This window comes from Pan paniscus, chromosome 7 (assembly GCF_029289425.2).
Source record: "Pan paniscus chromosome 7, NHGRI_mPanPan1-v2.0_pri, whole genome shotgun sequence".
Lineage (NCBI taxonomy): Eukaryota > Metazoa > Chordata > Mammalia > Primates > Hominidae > Pan > Pan paniscus.
Window position 1 is genome coordinate 86,877,675 of NC_073256.2, and position 26,668 is coordinate 86,904,342.

A 26,668-nucleotide genomic window follows, 5' to 3' on the forward strand; every position below is an offset into this window, starting at 1 on the left:
AATATTATTGTACGAATCAGTAATCACTGTGAGTGTCAAGCTTGGATCCTAGTCAAAGATTCTTGCCAGATACTTGACGTTCTCATAGTGCTGTAATTACTACTTTGTAGTTTTACTGCTGGTTGGCTTTTTAATGCTATTTATTGCTGTCATCAGTTAACTGGTCTCTTTATGGCTAACAAAGAATTCTTATCTATAGCAAGTGGCTTCTCCTCTTTTTTTCCCCATCCATAAAGCTAAAATTATGAATGCTATGATTATCCTACTTTTAGCCAATAGTATATTCTTCTAGCTTCCTCTTCCTTCTTCATCAATATTCAATTAATGTTGAATAACATATTCATATAGCTCTTGGAGTTTCTTAACTATACTTTCTTTTTGTTTACCGAATCTGCTGTATTTTAAAAAGAGATATCCATCTATTTCTCCATCCATCCATCCAGGCAGCCTCTTAATGGAGTATGATATTTTTAATCTGAAAGTTTTGAAATACAAGTTGAACTTAAGTCAAATAGCAGCTTCTTCATGACAAATTAACTATTTGCCTCATACTTTCAAGCAAAGTATGAAACAAAATATTTAATGATTCAAAACTTGAAAATAACATGCTTATAAAGAATGATATTTTAAAAGTAACAAACCTGATACTCCTCGATGTAATAGGAAGGTAAATAGGATCCAAACATAAACATAACACTTTTGTTATGTAAATGACAGATTGGCCTTTGATTTGAGGGAGGCAAAAATTATAAATTTATAAAGTTTGAAATCAGTATATTAAAGTGATTTAAGAGGGAAATTAACAGAAAAATGATTACTACAAAGGCAAGGAACATCTTAAAAAGGAAAATTTGGTCAGTTCTCAGAAGGTAAAAGAATTTAGCTCAGAGCAGCAGGAGTAGCAAAAAAATGGATGTGTCAGACAACTGTACCTGGCATGTGGCAACAGAATTATGTTCAATTGCTTCTCGTGAAAGTAAACAAATATATCTGTCCTTGAAGAGAATATTGATTAAGTGAAGGTATTTAATACTATAATTTGAACTGAATAGCTCTTTTCCTCTCCAATCATACCAGCATTGCTTTAAAAAAATCTTATTGAAGGGATCAATATAGATTCTGATAGGTTAAAAACAGCTTCTGTGCTGGGAATTTTTATAGCTACATCTAACCAGTACTATTGGTTACAATACAGTGTAAGTAATTGTTTAGCAAAATCTATAATTACCTCTAGAAGAATGTATAATTTATTCATATGCATAATGTATAAATTACATATTATGAATTAGCATGCATGATATATGAAAACACATATGAACTATAATATCTAGGGCATGTTAGTATTTTTACCCCCCAAAAGGTTGCTCAGGAAACTGCATTTTATAATTCATTTATGTTCAAGACAAAAGAGCATTTGCCTTTAGATAAGAATATATTTATGTTTATCATCTAGCACCAAACTAGCTTTTTTCCAGTAGACTCGGGTCCAGCAGAGTGATCTTACTTGCATGTCACAGCTGCTTTACTTCTTCATCCAGGGGTGTCCTGTGGATATGTGTCTGGGTTCTCCCCAGAAGGGAAGATGAGGTTGCCTTGGCCAATGGCTTTTCCTGTTGCCAGCCAATCCCTGGTTATTTGTGGATCCAAAACAAGAGCAATTGGAGAAATGGAATCCTTCCAATTCTTGAGCCTGGTGCTATTCATCATTTCCTAAAACCATTTAATACTTAGCACCCAGAAAATTGTCCATTAAATTATGACAGAAAAGTAATTCCATACCCTGTCTTTCCAGCCACTTTAGTCCTGGATTTAGTCATTGGCACTGTAGAACATAAAATCAGATAGTCTAGCATACATGAAAAAAAAGCAACATTTTTGTGAAGATGACTTTTCTTGTCACTTCTCTACATGGACATTTCTAAATGCCATGAGGAATTTCTATGGCAGGTGATTTAAGTAAATATAAAAATGAGAACAATGTAAGTTAATTTTTTTGACCTCCATTTATGTTGTTCAAAAATTATGTGAAAACTACTGAATTTAAAATCACAATATCTTAGTCTATTTGGGCTGCTATGACAAAATATCATAAACTGGGTGGCTTGTAAACAACAGAAATTTCTTTCTCACAGTTCTGGAGGCTGGGAAGTCCAAGATCAAGGCACCAGCAAAGTCAGTGTCTGCTGAGGGCCTGCTTCCTTGATGACTGTCTTTTCTCTGTAACCTCACATGATGAAAGGGGTGGGGCTCTCTCTGCAGTCCCTTTTATAAGGGCACTAATCCCATTCATGAGGGCTTCCTTGTCATGACCTAATCACCCAGACTGGAGTGCAGTGGTGCCATCTTGGCTTATTGCAACCTCCACCTCCTTGGTTCAAGCAATTCTCATGCCCTAGCCTCCTGTATTAGTTCGTTTTCATGCTGCTGATAAAGACGTACCTGAGACTGGGCAATTTATCAAAAAAAGAGGTTGAATGGACTTACAGTTCCATATGGCTGGGGAGGCCTCACAATCATGGCAGAATGTGAAAGGTACATCTCACATGGCAGCAGACAAGAGAAGAGAGCTTGTGCGGGGGAAACTCTCCTTTTTAAAACTAACAAATCTCGTGAGACTTATCCACTATTATGAGGACAGCATGGGAAAAACCTGCCCCCATGATTCAATTATCTCCCAACAGGTCCCTCCCACAACATGTCGGAATTCAAGATGAGATTTGGGTGGGGACACAGGCAAATCATATCACCTCCTGAGTAGCTGGGATTATAGGCATGCACCACCACGCACAGCTAATTTTTGTATTTTTCAGTAGAGACAGGGTTTCACCAGCCTGTTGGCCAGGCTGGTCTTGAAGTCCTGGGCTCAAGTGATCCTGCCACTTCAGCTTCCCAAAGTGCTAGAATTACAGGCATGAGCCACCACACCTGGCCTTCAATTTTCATTTTTTGACACCTGAGAAAAAAGGATTCTCATACTTTTCAAAGGTTTTGTTCATTTATGTGTCAATGTGAGATCTTTTTCTTCTAGGCTGTTATGTTCACCATTTTAATGAGATTATGTTTACTTTTGTACCATGGGTTAAAGAAAAATTTAGAATAAATCTTTGAAAGTTATCTGGTCAGAATGTGTCTTCTGAAAGCATGATCACACCAGTGGAGGAAAGTAACTTTTGCCTTTGATCTTCCTACACTATAGGAAAGCTAGTAAGTCTGAAAATATATCCTACCCCATTTCCTGGTAAAGTAATAGAAAACCATTGATTTGACTTAATAATCAGCAATTGGTAAATACCCTACAAATGGGTGAAAACTATAGAGATATCTAGAGTAACTTAAAAGCGACAGGTTTGTGTGACTCTCTAAGTTTCTCCTATGTCCATTACTAGAGAGTGTAGGGCACATGTGTGTGGTGGGGGATAAGAAAGAGTTGTCCTAAATTATGAATTCAAGAATTTTGAAAAACCAATAGAAGAAAAATGCAAATTGGGAGTTACTTGGATTTTGCAATCCTCATCCTCAGATTTTTGCCGAATACTCTGCCATCCTGGCTATGGCATGTTATTTGAGTATGAGTGGCTGGGTCAGCTAAGAATGCTGCTTGTACAGTAGAACTGGGGGAGTAGCCCAAGACGGTTATGCCAGTTCATGGACGTTAAAACAAGTTTGCATATAAAACAAGAAACCATAACTAATTAACACCAGGCAGGTGGTCTTGATGGAAATTTGAAATCCAAACTGGGTCAGCAGGGAATACAGACTTGGCAGACAAAACTGTAACTGAAATGATTCCCCAAGACCCGCCAAGTAAGCCTTCAGCCAACTGCCCTTACGAAAAAGCTTCCTGTGCCAGTCATTTCTGGGAAAATTGAGCCAAGGACAAATGACTGTAGTTCTTAAAATGAGTGTGATTACATTAAGATTTCAGGGCATTAAGATTTATAAGAGCTGAAGTAGGATCAGCATGGATGCTGTTCCATGCACATTTATTAATAGCAAGGAGGCCCATGGGAGGGTTTGGCTGAGCTCTCAACAAAAGAGGGGGTAGAAGGTTTGCTGGAACAAGTTGGAATTGAGAGAGGGAAATATTTAGACCCCCATTGGGAGCCAGAGCAAAATCAGATACCAATAAGGATTGAACTATCTGGAGTAACAGCCGGAATAGCTGTAGTGTTGGGAGTGAAAAATAAGTTTTACTGCTAGATGATCGTCAACAGAATGAAGGCTGAGAGGGTGAGATGATAAATACAGCGATAGAGAAAAGTCTGAGGTGTGATTTCTATCACGGTGCATGATGAGATGACTCAGCAACATACCTTTGCTTTTCTTTCTCTTCCTCCCCAAAGGGGCACATAAAATAGTGGGATGTCAGTCCTAGATGGGCCCTTAGAGATGATCTGGTTCACAGCCCTCATTTTACAGCTGAAGAAGCTGCAGCCTGGAGGGGAAGTGCCTCACCAAAGGCCACACAGTGAATTCTTTAGCAGAGCAGTCGGGAAACCTGAGTCTTGACTCTTTCCGTTTGTTGCCCTTTCTACCTCAAGACCAGCAAATGCTATTTTTGCTGCTGACACATTCACCCACTTTATTTGTATTTAAATTCAAAGATGAACAGAGGTTCTGAAGAAAACTGGAGCAACCTAAACAATAGCTGGATAATTTCACGTGAATGGATAGGAATATGAAATCAGTAGGTTTTAAGTAGTTAGCACTGTTCTGAACTGAGCATGAGCTTATTGGAAAATGGTTCTCTTTTAGAAAGATTTTACTTTTTCCAGTTATTAAAAATCAGTCCACTTATCATAAGAACCGCAAAGTACAAGACTGTTTGAAATAAATAACATATGATCCTACTATTGAGAAATAACCATGGCTAATATTTTGATATTTTCTTCCAGGTTTTTCTAAGCATATTGTGTTTTATAAAAATTAAATCATAATATACACATCATTTTAAAAAAATCAGCCTTATTGAGATATAATTTTCATATTATAAAATAAACCAATTTTCAGGGACTACTTGGATGAGTTCCAGCAAGTGCAATTAAAACTCTCAGCTATTTGTGTCTCCAAGAACAACTTCTTGCCTGTTTTGCTGCACATAGTTCCACCTGCCCCAAGATCCTTCATGTTTTCTGGTCTCTTTATTCACCTTCCCTCAATTTTAAATCAGGGTTCTCTCTGGGTTAGTGGAGAGGGATGAGTGGGGAAGGGGAAGAAAGAGGCTTCATTACTCACCACTAAAGATGTTATTTCATTGCTTATCAAAAGACAGCTTTGCTCCCTAAAAGGGTCTTCCTCTCTCTTACACCATAGAAATAATTTGGATCTTTTCAGTATTCAGTCTTCCCATTCATGAACCTGGTATGTTTCAGCATGGTTTTATTTCTTTTTTTCCAGAGACAACCATTTTTTAATTTCCTTTTAACTCCTACATCACAGACTCACTGTTGCCATCTTCTGAGTCACAATCCTCATCTTAATACCATTATGAGTTCCTGCCCAGAATAATACTAATACTGCTGCAGCTGATATTTAGGATATAGTGCTTGTAATATATCACATCACTTAATTCCTCTAGCAACCTTGTAAGGTGGTCCTTGCTATTCTCAGAGTTGAGAACATTATTGCTGGTAGTGGTTATAAGTATTTCTTCCTTATTGTTTTAATCAATATGTTTGTATATAGTAAATATTTTTATTTTCTTCTTTTGCTTATACCCTTATCATCTAGCATGAATTTATTAATACTGAATTTTATATCATAGTATTTAATAGGCTATCAAAAGAGTAGCATGAAAGAGAAGGACAGGGCTGAGCACAGTGGCTTATGCCTGTAATCCCAGCACTTTAGGAGGCCAAGGTGGGGGGATCCCTTGAACTAAGGAGTTTGAGACCAGCCTGGGCAACAGAGTGAGATCCTGTCTCTCAAAAATAAATAAGCAAAATAATTTTAAAAAGTTTTTAATGTTTTTATTTAAAAATAAATATATATACACTTAATTTCCTCTCTTTTTTCCTTTTTGTTTTTTGAGACGGAGTCTCACTCTGTCACCCAGGCTGGAGTGCAGTGGGGCGATCTTAGCTCACTGCAACCTCCGCCTCCTGGGTTCAAATGATTCTCCTGTCTCAGCCTCCTGAATAGCCAGGAATACAGGTGTGCACCATCATGCCCAGCTAATTTTTTTGTATGTTTAGTAGAGACGGGGTTTCTTCATGTTGGCCAGGCTGGTCTGAAACTCCTGACCTCAAGTGATCCACCCGCCTTGGCCTCCCAAAGTGTTGGGATTACAGGCGTGAGCTACCATGCCCAGCCAAGGCTAGGTATTTAAATGTTCAAGGAGTTGATTTCAACTTAGATGCAGTGACCACCCCCCACCCCTTGGAAGAAAGGTACATTACATCACATTTGCCATCTTGAAGTAAGATTCATTCATAGTATAATCAACCACACACACATTAAAACAACAACAACAATAATATAATACTCTAACTAAAATGTAGCTGAAACTCTAAAGGAAAGCCATTTACAATAAAACAAATCTCTTTCTGAATTTAAATGTCTGAACACGGCTATGTGAGAGAGCTTAATGGAGTCAAATGTTTGTCTGGTCCTAGGGTCTCTGTCAATGCTGCAGCTACAAACAACTCTGAGAATAGCAAGGACCACCTTACAAGGTTGCTAGAGGAATTAAGTGATGTGATATATTACAAGCACTATATCCTAAATATCAGCGCAGCAGTATTAGTATTATTCTGGGCAGGAACTCATAATGGTATCAAGATGAGGATTGTGACTCAGAAGATGGCAACAGTGAGTCTGTGATGTAGGAGTTAAAAGGAAATTAAAAAATGGTTGTCTCTGGAAAAAAAGAAATAAAACCATGCTGAAACATACCAGGTTCATGAATAGGAAGACTGAATACTGAATAGATGTGTTATCCTGGTGGTGTAGCTGTCATGAGGAGTGATGCAACTAATGATGTGGTTTTCTGATATAGTGAGCAATTCTTGGTGGACCTCAGAACAAAAATTACAATCTTCCCTTGATTTGCATGGTGGTTGCATTTCAGAAAAACATACTATCGTATTTTAAAACAATGCAAAATAACTTTCTGCTCAATGTAAAACTGAGTTAAGTTCCAGGCTCAGAAAATTAAAATATGTTTTTGTAGGTCCCAGAGAGCAGAGAATGTTATTCACCCAGACCACCTGAAACAGTGCTTAGCACACAGTAGACATATATTAAGTATCATGTGAATGAATTTTTCATCTCTGTGAAAATGGACAGGACATTTGAAAGTCATGCAGGATGAGGGATGATTATCCATTGTGCTGGATTACTCTAGACACTGCAGAGGAACTGGCATCTGCTCGCTGAAGACAGTACTGCTCCTAATTACTGTGAGAACCCAAAAGCTACCACCACAAATTTTCAAATTGCCCCTTTGGGTGGTACTGTTTAGAACCACAGAATTAAGTAATGATGTGGGTACTGTGTCTGTCCATTAGATTCCAGGGAAAATCCACTCACAGAAATGGTGCCTTAGTCAGTGGAGATGTGGCTGACCTGTTAAAGAGACTGCCTGCTTTAAAGTAGGTGGAAAGTGGGGTGGAATGCAGGGTACAGCCATTGCCAGCTCACCAGGAACTTTGCACTAATTAGAGAAAGGTATCTGCTCTGGGAAGACCAGTTAGAAAAAGGGCACTGGCTGGCAGCTGATAAATCCCATGGCTGGTCACATGACTTAAGCAAGTGGAGCACTGTCTGGCTGGATTTCAGCCTCCTCTCTGGATCACTTGGCCCAAGTGCCTTTTTGCAGGACTCAACTTGCATATAGCTTTGCATGGTTACCAGCTAAGACAGAACCAAGTGCTAAGATTAAAAGATAAATTCCAGACTGACTAGATGGGTGAATGGCTCAGGATAGCCTAGACAGCTTTATATTTTTTGGGGGAAGTTAATCTTAGTCTGGATGAGACAACTTATGAGTAGGAAAGGGAGTACGGAATGAATAAACAAATGAAATTAAATACAGTCACATGCCACATAATGACATTTTAGTAAACAAAGGACCACATAGCAGTCCTGTAAGATTATGATGGAACTGAAAAATTCCTATCACCTAACGACATTGTAGCCTTCATAACATAGTGGCATGACATATTACTCATGTGTTGGTGGTAATGCTGCTGTAAACAAACCTACTGCACTGCTAGTCATGAAAATATAGCAGGTACAATTATATACAGCACAAAAACGTGATTATGATAATACATGACTATCATGGTTTGTTTACTTTTTATAATTATTTGAGTATACTCCATACATATACACATACACATGTATATATGTATAAAACCTTATTTTACATATATGTACACACATGCATGTACATGTATATGTACATATATATATACACATATAAAGTTAACTGTAAAATAGCCTCAGGCAGGTCCTTCAGGAGGTCTCCAGAAGAAGGCATTGTCATCAGAGGAGATGACGGCTGCATGCGTATTATTGCCCCTGATGACCTTCCAGAGGGACAAGATGTGAAAGTGGAAGACTGTAATATTGATGATCCTGGCCCTGTGTAGGCCTGGGTTAATGTGTCTGTGTCTTTGTTTTTAAAGAAAAAAATCTAAAAAAAAAAAAGCTCTTTAATAAAAAACAGCTTATAGAAGGAAATAAAGAAAATATTTTTTGTACAGCTGTAAAATGTGTAGTTTATCCTAAGTATTAATACAAAAGTATCGAAGTTCTAAAAATGTTTAAGCTTATAAAGTGAGAAAGTTGCAGTAACCTAAGTTTAATTTATTATTAAAGAAAATTAATAAATGCCATACAGCTGAAGTATATTGTATTTAAAAAGTCTACAGCTCACTGACTTACCCAGAGCAACTGCCAGTCCTGCAAGCTCTATTTGTAGTGAGTGCTCTATCCAGGTGTAACATTTCAAATCTTTTATCCTGTTTTTACTATACCTTTTCTATGTTTAGATATACAAATATTATTGTGTTATAATTGGCTACTGTATTCAGTACAGTAACATACTGTGCAGGTTTGTAGCCTAAGAGCAATAGGATATACCAGCTAGCTTAGATGAGTAGTGTGGTAGGCTGTACCATCTAGGTTTGTGTAGGTACACTCTACAGTGTTTTCACACTGACAAAATTGTCTAATGATGTATTTCGCAGAATGTATTCTCGTTGTTAAGCAACACATGATTATTCATGAAAATAGAATAAGTTTAATTAATTCTGATGAGTTTAGGGAATCTCCTTCCCCATACTTTTTGTAGTAAAATTGGGTAATATTGGTGGCTCATACTAGGTGCATTTTCTTGTGGAAGTTTAGAACCTTAATAATCAGTGCATTTGGGGACAGTGAAGTCTTGGAGTATTTGTCAGAATTCTAGTTAAATACATATTTAATTGACCTGTACAGGGAAATGTATTTACTAGTTTCTTATGACTGCATATATTTTTGTGGGAACAGATATTCTTGTTGACTATCCAGGAATTCTGCCTCCCAGGGTCAAAGGGCCTTCCTGGTGAGAATGAAACCAGAGAAGTTCTTGAAGGATATTTCCTTAATGCTGTGATAGGACCCATTTGACCTATCCTGCCTTATGCCAAAGCATGCACTTTTCTGCCACTGACTGCTCATGTCCACAAGATTCTTTTACAGCTGTACGTCACTGGACAAATACAGAGAAGTATCAACAGATTCTTATTCTTCATCTCTGGCTTGTTAAGTCCCCACATGGACTTTTCATTCCATGGCCAATCTGCTTCATTTTTACAAAGTAATAACTCAGGCACTACTACGATGCCAGAAATAATCTCAGTTGTTCCAGCCTGGAGGGCTTCAATGATAGCAGCAAGGACAAAGCTGATAGAGTAGTGATGTTCCTGAGGATGGCCATTGTGATGGTTTAATTGCATGTGTCAACTTAGCTCGACTATGGCGAGCAGTTGTTTGGGCAAACACTAGTCTGAGTGTTGTGAAAATATTTTATAGATGTGATTAACATAAACATCTATGATCACTTGTTTTAAGTAAAGATTACTTTCGATTGAGGGGGCTGGTCTCATCCAATCAGTTGAAGGTCTTAAGGGCAAAAACTCAGGTTTCCCAGAGAAGAAGGAATTCTGCTTCAAGCCTATAACATGAAAGTCCTCCCTGAGTTTCTTGTCTGCTGGACTGACCTACGAATTTTGATTTGCCAGACCTCATGATCATATTAGCCAATTTCTTAATACTTTTTATGTGTATAAAATCTCCAATTGATTCTGTATCTTTGGAGAACCCTGGCTGAATCAGCCATCATTATGAGCTCTTGAAGAAAGGCTGCTGGATGGAGCTGAAATCTCATGCTCCTTTCTGTCAACACCTGAGTCTCCTGGACAGATAAGGCCCATCTCTACTATCTGTTCTCTAGGGCCTTTGACCCTGTGCTGCTCTTTGTAGCAGTAGAATTCCAGCCTGGAACCAGCAGGTGATCAGGAGAAAAAAACCATACCAACCTGATCATGGCCAGGAATGTGACTATCTCTGCCAGGTGCTAGCCACTCACGACGTGGAGGCCATGCAGTGGTCCTGCAGGATGGCCCTGAACAAGATGATGATGGAGACGGTACCAAAGCACAGACTTCCAGCTGCCCTTTCACCAGGATGGCTGTGAGTACTCACAACACTAGGATGGCCACTGGGGCTTTAGAGTCCACAGGAACTAGGGCATTTTCTTGAGAAGGAAGCAGTTGAGGCAAGAAAAGAACAGTGTAGGCCGGGCTCGGTGGCTCACGCCTATAATCCCAGCACTTTGGGAGGCTGAGGCAGGCAGATCACCTGAGGTTGGGAGTTCGAGACCAGCCTGACCAACATGGAGAAACTCCATCTCTACTAAAAATACAAAATTAATTGGGCATGGTGGTGCATGCCTGTAATCCCAGCTACTCAGAAGGCTGAGGCAGGAGAATTGCTTGAACCCAGGAGGCGGAGGTTGTGGTGAGCCGAGATCGCGCCATTGCACTCCAGCCTGGGCAACAAGAGTGAAACTCCATCTCCCAAAAAAAAAAAAAAAAAAAAAAAAAAAGGAACAGTGTAACACATAGGGCCAGGACATGTTTAGAGATGGTACAAGGAATGTCTACCCCACACAGGGCACCAAGGAAATAGGCAAGGTCTTGGGCATACCTGCTAAGCTAAACATAATGCACAATACATTTTGGAATGGGCCAGGTGGTTTGTGAAGTACTTGGTGGAGACCATGAAGAAACTCCAGAGAAGCACTATCCCCAGGTCCAGCACAAAGATGAGCCAGGTAGACCTCTATATCTCCTGTAGCCACTGACAGGCTGCCATGGCAGTGGCATTTCTGGCTCTATCTGGTTGTCAGCTTCTCTAGGAACCAGGACCAGGATTACAGGGGTGCTGACCAGTCTCTGGAAGAAGTTCTGGTTCTGGCTGTGGCGTTTGGAAGTAGGCTTCCCTCTGTGGGATCCTGTTTGGATTAGAGGTATTTCCAGTTAGGAGGAAAATTTCCAAGGTACTCAGCACCATCCTGCTAATAGGAGGCTACAAACATGCAGTAATTTGGGGAAATTTTAGGTAAGGCTACATGCTTCAAACAATCGATTCTACTACTTCCAATTTCACCATGATGACTTTCTTACTCTAAGCCCTAGAGGAATTTTAAATCTTTGAGAGATAAATTTTATTTATTGATTAATCTTTTTGATAAGCAGAGATGAGTACCCCCCCCCCCACCACCACGTTGCCCACACTGGTCTCAAACTCCTGGGCTCAAGCTATCCTCTTGCCGCAGCCTCCCAAATTGCTGGGGTTACAGGTGTAAGCCACTTGCATGGCTAAAAGACACATTTTAAGGTGCAAAACTACCATCAATCTTTTGATTTTTATGTTTTCACTTCAGCTATTAGCTGCTATCTAATCAGTAGTTTTTTTTTCTTTTCTTTTTTTAATTTGAGATGGAGTCTCGCTCTGTCACCCAGGCCGGAGTGCAGTGGCGCATCTCCACTCACTGCAAGCTCTGCCTCCCGGGTTCACACCGTTCTCCTGCCTCAGCCTCCCACGTAGCTGGGACTACAGGTGCCTGACACTATGCCTGGCTAATTTTTTGTATTTTTTTTAGTAGAGACGGGGTTTTACCATGTTAGCCAGGATGGTCTCTATCTCCTGACCTCATGATCTGCCCGCCTCGGCCTCCCAAAGTGCTGTGATTACAGGCGTGACCCACCGTGCCCAACCATCAATAGTTATTTTTTAACACTCAAGAGCAAGTGAGCATCCCCATCATCATCATTATTATTATAATCATCATCATCACATTATCACTGGATGGGAATCCAGAAACTGTAAGGGATGCAACTTGTTTCCTCAGGAAATGTACAACATATTATTAATTTGGAGGTGCAAGTGTGTAAATATTTTTGTATTGTGACTGAATGAAAAAAATATGCCAGCTAATTTTGTTTTGAGGCTGTCTCACATACTAGAAGTCTCCAAAACCATGCACAAAGTGATTAATGATGTCCCTTTTGGCCAATCAACCAACACAACAGGGAAATTTTTATTCTATTTTCCACATAATGTTTAGATAAATATTTTTATTTCTAGATCTATGGCCACATAGGTCAATTATTTTATTTAGCACAATTTTCCTGTTAGAAACAGAACTTCTTAGAGGTCATGATAAAATGTGAGAAATAATTATGAAAAATATTTAATTTTTTAACATTTAAAAGCTAAACAATTATCACCTTTGGAGAGTAGGCAAAAGTACATTGTGTCATTAAAAAAAACCCTGAACAAAGTCAGTTCATGGAGATCTAAGAAATCTGAGGATTATCTTTTGGACTTTTATGCTTTGTAATAAGTTATGCACTTTTAAATGTCTACATGCTTCCTTTTATTTTAGAGCAGTTTTAGGTTCACAGCAAATAAGGAACCTAAATTAAGAGGCAGGTAGAGAGATTTCCCTTACATGCATAGCCTCCCTAATTATTGATATCAACATCCCCCACTGGAGGGGCATATTTGTTACAATTGCACCTACATTGATAGCCATAATCACCCAAAGCCCACAGTTTACATCAGGATTTACTCTCAGTGATGTTCATTTTATGAATTTGGATGAATGTATAATAATAGGTATCCCCCCTTTTAGTATCTTACAAAGTAGTTTCACTGCTCTAAAAATCCTCCGTGTTCTGCCTCTTCAACCCTCCTCCTACCTCCCCAGTACCTGGCCACCACTGATCTCTTCTGTATCCATAATTTTGCCTCTCCCAGAATGTCACATAGTTGGAATAATACAGTGTATAGCCTTTTGGTAATATCACTTAGTAATATATAAGATTCTTCCATCATTTTTCATGGCTTGATACTTTATATCTTTTGAGTGCTGAATAATAGGCCATTGTCTAGAGGTACTGTAGTTTGTTTATCCATTCACCTACTGAAGGACATCTTAGTTGCTTCCAAGTTTGGGCAATTATGAATAAAAGCTGCTATAAACATCTGTGGGCAGATTTTTGTGTGAAAATCAGTTTTCAGTTCTTTTGGATAAACACCAAGTAGCATGATTTCTGGGTCTTATGGTAAGAGTATGTTTAGTTTTCTAAGAAACTGACAAAGTGTCTTCCAAAGTGGCTGTGCCATTTTGCATTCCAACCAGCAATGAATGAGAGTTCCTGTTGCTCTACATCCCCGCCAACATTTGGTATTCAGTGTTCCAGACTTTGGCTAGTCTGATAGATGTTTCTAGATTTTGGCCATATAATAGGCGTGTAGTGGTTTTTCATTGTTTTAATTTGTGTTTCCCTGATAACACAAATGATGTGATATGGAGCATCTTATATGCTTATTTGCCATCTATGTATATTACACATATTATGGAGATTAAGAACCTCATTCAAAGATTCAGAGCTGGTGCCAGAACCCAAGATTTAAACACAGATTTGTCTTACTCAAAATCCTCAGCCTTTCCCACTCTATCTTTGCTGTTCTTCGAACTACAACATTTAAAGCAAATAATGAAACGGGGTCAAAACCCCACGAGACCAGATGAACTTTCCTATTAATTGTGAATGGGAAAACAATACAAAAAAAAAAAAGCTTCCTTATTTAAGTGTGTCTTTGAGGACTATGAAATGTTTATTACTTCCCAATAAGCTCTGCTACTCAGAATGATCATCTCTTTTTGTTTCATAGGTTCAATTGCAGGGCTTTTCAACATTTTTTCTTACTTTTGCTCCTGCTAAGGAGCTTTTATAGATAGGCTTTTTTTCCTAATGATTCTACCAACTATGGAATTTTAATACTACAGATGCTATATATCTGTCTATGTACTAAGTGTATATCTGTGCTTTAATTATTTTTTTTGAGAGAGTCTTGCACTGTTGCCCAGGCTGGAGTGGAGTGGCATGATCTCGGCTCACTGCAACCTCCACCTCCTGGTTTCAAGCACTTCCCCTGCCTCAGCCTCTTGAGTAGCTGCAATCGCTGGCACCTGCCACCATGCTTGGCTAATTTTTGTACTTTTAGTAGAAACTGGGTTTCACCATGTTGGCCAAGCTAGTGATCTGCCCTGACTCCTGACCTCAAGTGATCCGCCTGCCTTGGCCTCCCAAAGTGTTGGGATTACAGGCGTGGGCCTCTGTACCTGTGCTTATCTGTGCTTTATACTTAAAAAGAATACAATTTTCTCATTGTCCAAAGAAGTTTTTCCCTCTTTACCACCCTTGTTTGGAATGCATGTTCTAGGGCCAATTGGATAAAAGAATGCTTGTCAAGGAATTGACCTAAATTAGTGACTGAAATTGTCAGCACAATGACTTCTTTCTGCATGCTTGAAATGGTAGCCAAGCACTCATCCTATGAACTCTGTGTTAGTCCATTTTTATGCTGCTGATAAAGACATACCTGGGACTAGGCAATTTACAAAGGAAAGAGGTTTAACGGAGAACTCACAGTTCCATATGTCTGCGGAAGCCTCACAATCATGGAGGAAGGCAAGGATGAGCAAATCACATCATACATAGATGGCAGCAGGCAAAAAGAGCTTGTGCAGGGAGACCCCTGTTTTTAAAACCATCAGATCTCCTGAGACCCATTCACTATCACAAGAACAGCATGGGAAAGACCTGCCCCCATGATTCAGTCATCTCCCACTGGGTCCCTCCTACAACACACAGGAATTATGGGAGCTACAAGATGAGATTCAGTTGGGGACACAGAGCCAAACCATATTGAATCCACTCTGGCACACAGACTATCCTTTAGGCAGAATGTCTACCTATTATATATTTAGTGAAACAGCAAAGATTTGCCACAGCCTAGGATGTGGCAAACTCAAGAAAGGTTTGTAAAATTCCTTCCTCCTGAATTGATTAGCCTCATGCCTCAGAATATGGTAGCCTCTGGCCCTTCAAGAATTGAGTGATTTATGTAAAAGCAATGCTAATGAATAGTCTCAGCCATTCTGGGCTTCTTTTATGTGGATCTATTTCTTTTTCTTATGGTTTCAGTCTGAAGGCACTCTCATTATGTTAACTAGCTTAGGCAGCAATTTTAATATTAATTTTGCAACATAAGTGGGCCCATTGTCCAAGTTGTAGATGCCTAAAGCAATGGTAACTTTTAAAGACACTTTCATCAGATTGCTTGTATTTGTTTTCCTGAAAGAATTAATCCAGGAGCAAGGCTGCTTCTCTTTATTGTTTAGTGTCAGCTTGTACCTGCTTTGCCTCCCCCCACGAACTCGTCAGAAAGCTCACAGTGCCAGGGTTTTACCGGTAGCTCTACCCATGTTGGTCATTTTGTCCCAGACATCTTCATGGGCTTGAAACTGACTTTGCAAACATGTAAGTATGGGCTTTTAAAAGTAGATATTACTATCTCATGTCAATATTCTTTCTATCCTTCCCAGAGTAAAAACACAGGTTCTATGGCATTTGGATCTATTAGAGGAAGCAGCCCAGTAAACGCAGTGAGTGGTGATCAGGCACAGCTCTCTCTGCTGAGGTCTGGCTGGACTGATCCTGTGGAAGGGAACAGCACAATGTCCATACTGCTCCTGTGATATGTAGGGGATAGCTATTGAATGCAAGGGCCCTGGTTCAAATCCCTGTTCTACCACTTCCTGTGAGATCGTAGAAGTTACTTAACTTTTCTCTACCTCAGTTTCTTCATCTAAAAATGGGAGACTAGTGGCTATCTCAAATGACCGTTGTGAGGATTCAATGAGTTAACACACATGTTTAAGCTACTGTCAGGTACCTATTTAAATACTCAATAAATATCAGCTGCCATTCCTCCTCCTCCTATGACACTTCTCCTGCTACTGCCATTCTCCTCAAGCATGGTAAGCTCTTCTTCATCCATGTACAGAGAGTGGGAGGTGCATTTGGAGCATTTATCTCTCCTTTAACTGTGACAGTGGCTTCATAGACCTTGGACCCTACTCATCTGAGTTAAGTAGACACAACAATAACCCAGGAACACATTAAACCCTTGCTGCCTCATTATTTACTTGCTGTAATTTTACTGTATAATTACATGGAATTTTGGTATCCCTTTGCAGCCTAAATGTTCTGAGGTTAGATTGGAAGTGCCGTCATGTCTATTTTTCATTCATCAAACCTTACCATGCAGCACTAAGCACAGCGTGGCTGGAAGACTGAGTAAGGTAGTTCCCCTCTTAAACAACCTTATGATCAGCAGAAGAAATAATGTATGGATACGAATCATTTTAAGAATAACAATGATATATATTTGAAAATTTGCTCCTTGGCAGGTTGTGCTGAGCACTTTCCATTTGTTATGTAATTGAATTCCTATAATGGTAGAGGACAATGATGTAGGGACAAAGTCCTGTGGTTTAAGTAGTAAGTGGAAAAACAAGGAGTTGAACTCTGACTTCAAAGCTTGTGATCATGCTCATACGTGTCACAAACACACTCCATGAGAGACTGTCACAAGGCCCTTTGTGAGGCAGAGGAGGGAGAAGTCACTTCTAGTTGGTGTGTTAGTGGTGCAGTGTGCTTTTGAGGAAGGTTTGGTGGCAAAGGTAGATTTTTAGCCTTAGCATTTCACAACTGGTGGGCGGAATTTAGATGGGCAGAAACATTTTAGGAGGTAAGACTAGGATAAAAGGTCCAGACAAAGGATGGGCTGGACTTTTCTAGGAAACTTCATGTAATTTTTTTCTGGCCAAAGCAAAGGATATGGGTGGGGATGATCCAACTGAAGATATCTATTAGAACTAAATTCTGGAAGGCCTTGTATGCCAAAGAAATTGTGTGTGTGTGTGTGTGTGTGTGTGTGTGTGTGTTTCCAGTGGGATAGTCTGGAAGACTAGAGAGATCCCCACCTTTCAAACTGGATAGATCTACGTGTAAAGGCTAAAAGGAAGGCTTATTTTAGCAAGATTGCTCAAACTCTCTGGTCTTTGGTTTTCTCATTGCTTATTTCGGTAAGGATTTGTTCATGCCTGTTTATCAAATGGATGGAAGAACTATCCCCTGCCTTATAGGATCATTGTGAAAATGAAAATAAGGCACAGCATTGAAACCTAGTAAACTGATGGATGCTACAATTGCTATTATTAAAGAGGAGCCCTTGAGGTCGTTGGACAAGTGGGTGCCATGAACAGAAGCTGGCTTTTAGAAGATTACTCTGACACATGCATCTGTGAGGAAGAGGAAATACTAAGAGTGAGAGATCAGTAGGAAACGACTGAATGATATATAAAGGAGAGAGAATGAGGACCTGGAGGGAGGTGTCTGGCGTTAAGCCTTTGACGTGCTAGGGGCAGTGTTAGGGCTGTTGGCTGCCTGTTTGTCATAGTGTATCAGGTACCCCAAGTATTTCTCTGTCCTTTTAAACCCATTGGATATTTAAGGTGGGGTAAAGTTTTAAGACAGAATTGAGGTCTAGATGGTTCTGACTTCCCAGGCACTAAATACCTCCACTTTAGCATTCTGCCTTGTGGCATTTGTGGGACAGATTTCCTATTACACTGGTTAAGTTTCAGCTCTGCGGGATTTCTCCAGCTCTATGTCTTCTCCAGTTTAATGGAAGCCACGTAACTATCATGACGCAGTATTTTAGTTGGGAAAAAATCATATGAATGTTACATGCATTAATAACCAATAATTATAACCTTCAAAAACAAAAGGGTTTGCCGAGCACTTCACTGATTTCCATAAAAGCAAGCCACTTTCTAGCCTGTCCCTTCCCTCTCTGTCAACAGAAATCATATTTATTTGTTATTCACAATTCCAAGTATCAAAAGAAAGACAATGATCTTTTATCCTTGTCATATTATTAATACTATATACCAAGGTGGCATATTTTTGATGAGAAGGATAAATTTCAAATAATTATTTTGATTTACTTCATAAATCTTTGTCTTTTATGTTGAAGCACATAACAACTTCATCTCTCTGAGTGGTCTGGCGCTGACGTTTCACCACTTCAACGGTTTGGCTCATGATTCAGTCATGACAGAGTCACACAGAGCTATTCTGGCAAGAGCAAGAATAGAATCTGCAGGATAAGCCCAGAGAGCTGTGTGCCCACCACACAATAGGGGACAACTTGCCAGTGAGAAGTCAAGCCCTGGTTTATTGTGAGGCATGAAATATCAACAGCTGAAATTTTTGCTCTGCCAACTAGAAATGAGGCAAGACATGTTAAAATTTTTTTTTTTTTTTTTTTTTTTAGTAAGACTGGGAATGTAGAAATGCAGCAGCCTGGACAAACAAGAGGGAAGAGAAATAAACATACACCAGTAATTCAGGGTCCAGACTTGCCTGCTGGAGCTCTGTTCCAACAGAACGTGAATTCCTCTAACTGAAATCACTTACATGTCATCCTAGACTTTGGAATCTGCTGAAAGATGCCCTGAGTCTGTAGAAGTAATAGATGCCCTGAGTCCAAGCATCTCATTAGATCTCCTCCTGACTATTACTTTCATCTACTGGTTTACCGTTATATTATCAACACCCACTACTATAATCAACACCTGACACATAGTAGGAGTACAGTAAAAGTTTAGGCAAAAGGTCCCAAAACCTGGGTTTTTTGTCTTGTTTCTCATGGCCAAGAGGAAATCCCAGAGGAAAAGCTGAATACAAGGAATTAAAGGATATGAGGAACCAAAGAAGAAATACAAGGAATCAAGTCAGCCATTTCCTAGTGGTTACCTAGAGCTTGAAGTTCTGCATCTCACTCCCATGGCTGTTACATGTTGCTTGGCACCAGTTCTCCTCTTCTTGCCCTTATTCTCCCTGCCTGCTCCTCAGAAATCTCTGTACACGCCTCCATGTCTAGACTTCTTCCTCTTATCTACCATTGGGTCCTGTTCTTCTTGGTTGCCCTGTGGAGTGGGGTGTCTAACCCCTGGTGCGGATCTTTCTCGCCCAGCCCATTCCACCACTGGCCATGACCTGATTTGGCAGTTACTTGAGGAAAGGGATGGCCAGTATAAAACCTTCAATGAAAGAGATTTATCTATGATTTTTAAATAGAGAATATTCCAAATTCTTACTGCACAACCTTTTGAGAACATATGCTATAGTTCCCTAGCAGTGGGTCTATCTTGGTAATCCACAGTCTCTCTTCAACAGGCTGAAAATTGGCTTGATCAGGATTTGTAGAAAGAGACAGAATTAAAGGAAGAGTTCCTATTTTTCTTTCCGTATTCCCTACCATATTTACCTCTCTCCACATCAGCAGGGCAATATCTGAGGATAGTTTTTAATCATTTAGTTGAGGAATATATAAAATCCCTCTAAAAGAACACTATAAAATCATTGGTTTGACTGTTTCTCCCTCATACCCTTTCAAAGACTGGCAAAGAATAAAAGAATCTAATGCTTCTCACTGAGCCCCAGGATGACAGAGGAAGCTGACTAATATGACCCTTTGGGTTGGTAACCAGGATCTGGAGAATTATCCAGCATGGTAGGGGCTAAAGCTGAGTTTTCATGCTTCAGTCCAGCAATTGCACCCCTAATTGGGCACATAGTTGCACTTTCATGGCATATAAACACTTTAAAGAACCAGTACTCAAGAGAGAAGGCTACTGTGTGTTTTCCTGAGGGCGTAGTCAGGGAGTAAAGAATGCAGGGCTCTTTAAGCAAAATTAGGCATTTAATTGCACATCTAGACTTCACTGATGGCTTTGCACATGCATGTGATTATGATTCACTTGAAAACGCTCCTTTGAGGAGAGTCTGCACTCTACTTCTTTACAAAACAAATTAGGAAGGAAAATATTCAAAATGTTTAATTTTTAAGGTCTATTTCTTGAGTTTCTTTTTAGTTCTTACTTGCCTTCAAGTTTCTAGAGAGTTAAACCAACCACCACCACAGGGAATTCCACATCTGACTCTTATAAAGTACATAAAACAGAATATACATAGCTGTGGGTAGTTTGCAATTAGAGCATAAGTATAGTACAAATGTGGTGCTTCTCATCTACCAACATTCCTCTTCCTTCCTCTCAGATTTTCAGATTGAGAAATGGAGGCATCGAGGTCAAATCTTTTACCTAAACCACTGAGCAGCAGAGACAGGTCAGAAATATAAGTTGTCCTTGGCGGCATTCTGTTTTCCAGCATTGAGCCAAGAGTCCAGTGTACCATGTTTAACTCCATTCTTCAGTAGGAATGGAGTTAAAGACATTAAAGAATAGATAACTTCTGAGGTTTGAACTTTACAGAAATATGGAGTTGAATATTTTGGTCCAATGTTTTTCTTTCATACCCATCTCTGTGGTAGAAGACCAAAAATTTTCAAATGAAGGTTTTGGAAATGGACTCATTTTCTTCATTCTATCTGCCTTCCTATTTTGTGTAATTTGTAGAGATTAGTATTCTTGGAATTTGATGTTAGTGGAAGTATGTATGCCATATGTTTAAATTTATATATTCCATTTAGCAAAAGCCACCTGAGTTGTGTTTGCACAGTGTTTGCATAGCTATACCTACCCCCTGGCTGCTGTTTCTTGCCTCTAGTTTTTTCACAAACTTGGCCATCCTGAGTGCATTCTGTGAGAGTGCTCTTTAGCCTGGTTTGGGCTTATTCTGATATTAGTTTATTACAGTAGTCAAGAATGTGTCACCCAGAGTAGACCTCAACCTAATATAAAATCTCTAGGTATCAACTAGAGAATTTTATGAAATTTATGGAATTTTATGAAAAACTCAAAATTTTTTGGAGAATGCCTGAACCACTACCAAGGAATTAGAGCTATTTGGCCATTCCTGCATGTTCATCAGAGGTGGACTTATACTTGGCAACCAACAAATACTAAATAGTAACATTAGATGCAGACTTGAAATCCCTTTCACTAAGAAATAAGTGGAAGCTCAGCCAGATAGAGCTGGGTTTGTCAAAGTTTTTAATAAGTCTGTAGGAAAATCACCAGCATAGGCTGAGGAACTTCTTCAAAATCCAGAGACCCAGGCCCATGCTCAGGCCCCTGAATCAGAAATTGCAGGATGGGCCCCAAGCATCAATATTTCCAAGATGTTCCTTAGTGATTCTGATGCTTGTGTGGTGAGGAGCCGTAAGGCTGAAAGAATAGTCTCTGCTTTGGTCTTTCGTTGGAAATGGATGAGTCCTTTTACAAAATTTTTCCTCTTGCCATGGGTGTTATGTTTAGAATCATGGAGCTGGAAGACTTAGATTCAATTTGGGGCTGTACAGTTTACTGGAAGTTGTGTGAACTTGAGCAAGTGTCTCTTAATGTCTCTCAGCCTCAATGCCCTTCCCTGTAAAAGATGAGATTAAGAGAGGACACATTCAAGGCTCTTAGAGTGTCTGATAGGTACCAACTATGACTACGCTGCCTGCCGCCAGAGCATTCCGAGCAATCTCCTTCATCTTCATAGTTTCACCATGGGGATTGTTTTGATCATTATTTTGATAAGTTTGTGCCCCACACACTTCCTGTTCATTGTCATTCTGTGTTGGAACAGTCAAAGTCTTGCATCAGGGTTCTTATATTTTGTAGAGAGATGCTATCCATTATTCCTAATAATAATGTGAAAGTAAAAGAAGGATAATCCCCTGAAAGATGCTCTGTGAAGTGCCTGCTGCCTGCTGCTACTCCCAGCTCCAGCTCTCTATCTTGCTCTAATCCCAGTATTGTTTTGTCAGCCTAGGTAGGAGAAGTGACTTCTTGATGGATTTGAGCAAAAGGCAGTTTCTCCCACCGGGAAGAAGCATGGATGCCTTAAAATCTCCTGTGTAAAATCACCCTCCTGTAGAAGGAAGCGCCAATGAAGATTAACCATTTCATGTCAGTGAACACACTGCAGTGTGTGGGTGTGTTTAGCTCTCAATATCAGTGTGCTGGCTTTATTTCCCAGCTGAATTGTCAATTCCTCAAAGGCAGCTTCATCCTGCACAGGGCTTTGCAGACCTCCGGGAACAACAATGTGTGTGCCAGGCGGCCCTCTGGCACAGGCATGGCTTGTTTACTCTGCTGGTTTAAATTGCCTGTCTTATGTACCAGTATTTATATGTGTAACAAATGGGGGCTGGCTAATTATGTGGTTCTCAGTAGGAATCGAGTCTCTGCTGGAACCAGCTCAGTCTCTGCCCACTATTTATAGCCTTCATATGTCCCAAATTTTCCAGTTCTGATTTCAAATATTCTATCCCACTGTCTCCAGAAGTACACTTTATGCTTGTCAGACCACATGTCAATTTATGGCTTGAGAAATATAGTCACAGTATTATAACTGCTACCCTGAATACCACATTTTCTAACTGTGAGATTGGAATCCTGCCTCTTAAAAACAAATTGAGCAGGCCGGGTGCAGTGGCTCACGCCTGTAATCCCAGCACTTTGGGAGGCCGAGGCGGGCAGATCACAAGGTCAAGAGATCGAGACCATCCTGGCCAACATGGTGAAACCCCGTCTCTACTAAAAATACAAAAATTAGCTGGGTGTGGTGGCGCGCACCTGTAGTCCCAGCTACTTGGGAGGCTGAGGCAGGAGAATCACTTGTACCCAGGAGGTGGAGGTTGCAGTGGGCCCAGATCGCACCACTGCACTCCAGCCTGGGAAACAGAGCAGGACTCAGTCTCAGAAAAGCAAAACAAAACAAACAAACAAACAAAAGAAATTGGACATACATAGGAAGTATAGAAGAAAATCTGTTTTTTTCTTCAAATATCCTTGGTAAGCAATTGATTCAAAGCTTTACCTAAAAATATTACAGATCTGGAATTAAATGACTATGTGATAACACAAATCTTGATGTCAGTTGTCCTCCTTGAAACAGTGCCTTTCACATAGAACATGGTCATTAGTTAGTAGAATGATTGAATAGGGTGAATAGTATATTGAGACTTTCACATTACTGTACGCTATGGAACTCTGATGTGGATATGCTGTGTTACTTCTCAGTCATCCATAAAGGCACAAAGTTACACCATATAAAGTGCGAAAGGGGCAGATTTGTAACACATTTGAGCCCCTACTTTGTATGAGGCACCAAGCTAGGCACTTTCTCCTGACTTGCTCAGAAAAACCGAAGGTATAGGCACCATAGTCTTCTTGTTACAGACAGGAGAATGGAGACTCAGCGATGAAGGAGTTTGCTTGGAATGCTCAGGTGGCAGGCAGTGTAGTCAGAAGGAGAACTTAGACTGCTGTGATTGCAAAGTCCTTTTATAAATCAGGGTTTCTCACATTACTTTTTATTCTGCTCAGAATGATAATAAATGCAATAAAAATTATTGCCCATCAGCCTCAAGCTCCCTGTTGCTTTTTAAGCGATATTTGCAAATGTAATCCATCTACTAAATGCCCTCCTGCCTTTGTCACAGCTTCCTATCCCATGTTTCCGTGCTGGAGCAGACCCGTGTGTGTTTGGGAGCAGGGGTAGCTGGAGCTCTTGGAGGCCTCGCAGAGAGATGGCCTTGCCCATGATGAAGTCCTCTGGTGACTCTGCAGGACTGGCTTCGGTCTTCAAATTGGATATTTCCACTGGCACATAACCAAGCCTCAGTCAATGGAACTATACATCCATAAGTCTCAGAAAGCAGAAGGATGGCTTCCTAAATGATTTTTCCTTATGCTGTATGTGCCAGTGGATATCACTAATACAATCAGTACAAATAACAGTTCATGGCTTCGGACAACAGAGGTCTTTTCAACCTCTGTTGAGTCTGTAGAAAATCATCTTGATAAAATGCTATTAAATTTAAGGATATGGAGTGCAGGTTCTGCAAGAAGAATGGCCCTGGGACCTAGAACAGTGCCTGGTCCAAAGTTGGTACTCAAATATTTCAAGTAAATGAATGAATCAGGGACTCAGTGGCTCTCTTTCCAAATTTATTACAGATAAGTCCATAGGCAATCGCAGCATTTCATAGAACTGCCAGACATGATGGCCAAGGCAGAGAAGAATCTTGATTAATCCTTGTTAATACAAGTCAGGTTTTTCTATTTTCAGAGGTCCCTAGGTACTGGAGCAACTCTGCTATCTGGTATACCCAAATAGCCCAGTACCTAGCACAGTTCTGACATAGAATAGGTATTCTGTAGTACAATAAGTGAATCAGGGCATTTCGGTCGTCAAGAGTATGAACTGGAATTCTGCTCTTGGTTGCAAGATATCCATAATAGGAAAACTATATATCAAAAAAAAACATTGCTTCAGACTTAGTTGTCAAGGGAGCCAAGACCTTGTGTGTGTTCATCATAGTTAAAATGCTCACTAATTGATACTGCTGGAAGGCTTACCTCATGAACAATGTTCTGTCACCTATGAAAATGCACTGAAGTAGCTTCTTGGGTAAACACTGGTAGGAGCTCATATTCATAACTTTTAAGCTGCTGGTACAGTCCAAAAAAGGTTACCACTAGATAATCTAAAATATTCTTGGAGACACTAGGGTTGCATTTGGATTCAGTCATTAACAGCTTTTTGTTTTAGAATGAAAGTATGCCTGCCTCTGGGAAAGAAAAAGGAAAAATTTTCCAATTAATTAGGCAGACTGGAGGTATTACATTGTGTATTTTCAAGGAAAAATCGAACAAATATGGTCTTGCAGAAGTTAAGTTGTTCTTTGTTTGCCAAACTGCAAGATAGATTAATTGAAAAAAAAATCATAAATTTTTGCTTTTCAAATATGGCTGGAAACCCACAATTAGATTAAAAACCCTTTCCATCACATGGCATTGTGCTGGTAAACATTGTAGTGAGTTGCTGCGCAAAAGACAGACTTCAGCCTCCACCAGGCTCAGTAAAGACTGCAACAAATAAATGGAGGCAGTGTCCTGCTTTCTGCTTTCATTTGATCTGTATTTGGTATGGCAAGATATATTTTGAAAATTACTTTGCTATAATGAAAAGTGAGGAATTGCAGATTAGCTCTTACTAAAAGCAAATTAAACTTCCCCTCTACCTCTTGGAGAGTTATTCCCACCACAAGATGAGAAGGGCTCATTTACCTTGGGTTCGGCTTGACAACTACTGAAGAGTAGACAACTTTTTGTTCTATATCCAGTGTTCTTGCATAGAAGCAGTCACAGGATGGGGTTCCCTCCTGCTGGTAAACTACTATTCTATGTGGCAAGGAGGTTGGAAAGAAAGATCGGGGAAGTGGAGAATAGGCACCAAGGAGGAGGAGATGGGGGTTATATATGTGCCAAGCTGCCTTGCGTGCCAGCTGATTGTGTCCCTTATAAATGGAAAGAAGTCAGGGTCCATGATATACATCAGTCATTTCCATAACTATCCAAACCACCACAAACCAAAAGTTTGGTGATAAGAAAGATGACCAAGGGGAAAAAGAAGTAAATGCTTAAAATTTATCATAAAATCAGTTTAGTTCTGTAAAAGGGAATGAAAAATGATTGGTTTTACTAAATTAATTGAAAATGGAATTTCCTATCACCTAATTTCCTTTTCTTCACCTTCATAATATTTTATGAATACATAAATTATTTTGTATTTTTATTATTTATGTATTTATAGTTACTTTGTGGATACACAAATGACATATACTGTCTAATATTGCATTTCTTTTTCTAAGTGGACTTCTATGATGTCTCTATTAAGTGTGAGATTTCTAAAATATATAATTTGGCTTGATGCTTCTGAACTTGAAACAGGGGCTTTTTGAGAAGGAATGCTGATGCTGTGTTAATGATCCAGTGGATTCTATTTTAAATTTTTAAACAAAAAATGGGGCTTGCTTTTCTGATCCAGAAATGCTAACTTCAGATTTAGTACACTGTGCTATGTTTGTAGTATCCAAAAGGAATTTGGTGGAAAATCACATAAGTTTGGCTATAGCCTAGTACAGTGTCTAGAATGTAGTCAGTTCTTAATTGATGTTTGTGGAATAAATGAATGAATGACCAGAAGCATTAGGCATTCATTTAAGGGTTGAACACATCAATACTCTTGACACAGCTATGGAACTCAATCAACTGGTGGCCTCAGGGAACACTTTACCATTACAGTTTGTTACTGATACAACTCACAGGGCAGATGCTCATTATAAGACAGGGAATTAATGAGGCCTAGGATCTCAGTTTAATGCCTCTAGGGGCCAGTTATCTTTATTCTGTTCCATGGCTGCATCCACAACCCATAACCTTTGCCAGCTG

General features: G+C 39.7%; 1 protein-coding gene across 2 annotated transcripts in view; it reads left to right on the forward strand.

The window, feature by feature from the left end:
* XKR9 (XK related 9) overlaps positions 1–26,668 on the forward strand; it is a 551,550-nt gene that overhangs the window by 474,718 nt on the left and 50,164 nt on the right. Inside the window, exon 1 of one of the 2 annotated variants that reach the window (XR_008626417.2) lies at positions 20,538–20,606. The exons of the other annotated variant lie outside the window; for it this stretch is intronic. The gene's annotated coding sequence lies outside the window, so the exon portion shown is untranslated. Of the gene's footprint in view, positions 1–20,537; positions 20,607–26,668 lie in introns of those variants that run through there. 2 annotated transcript variants of the gene reach the window in all.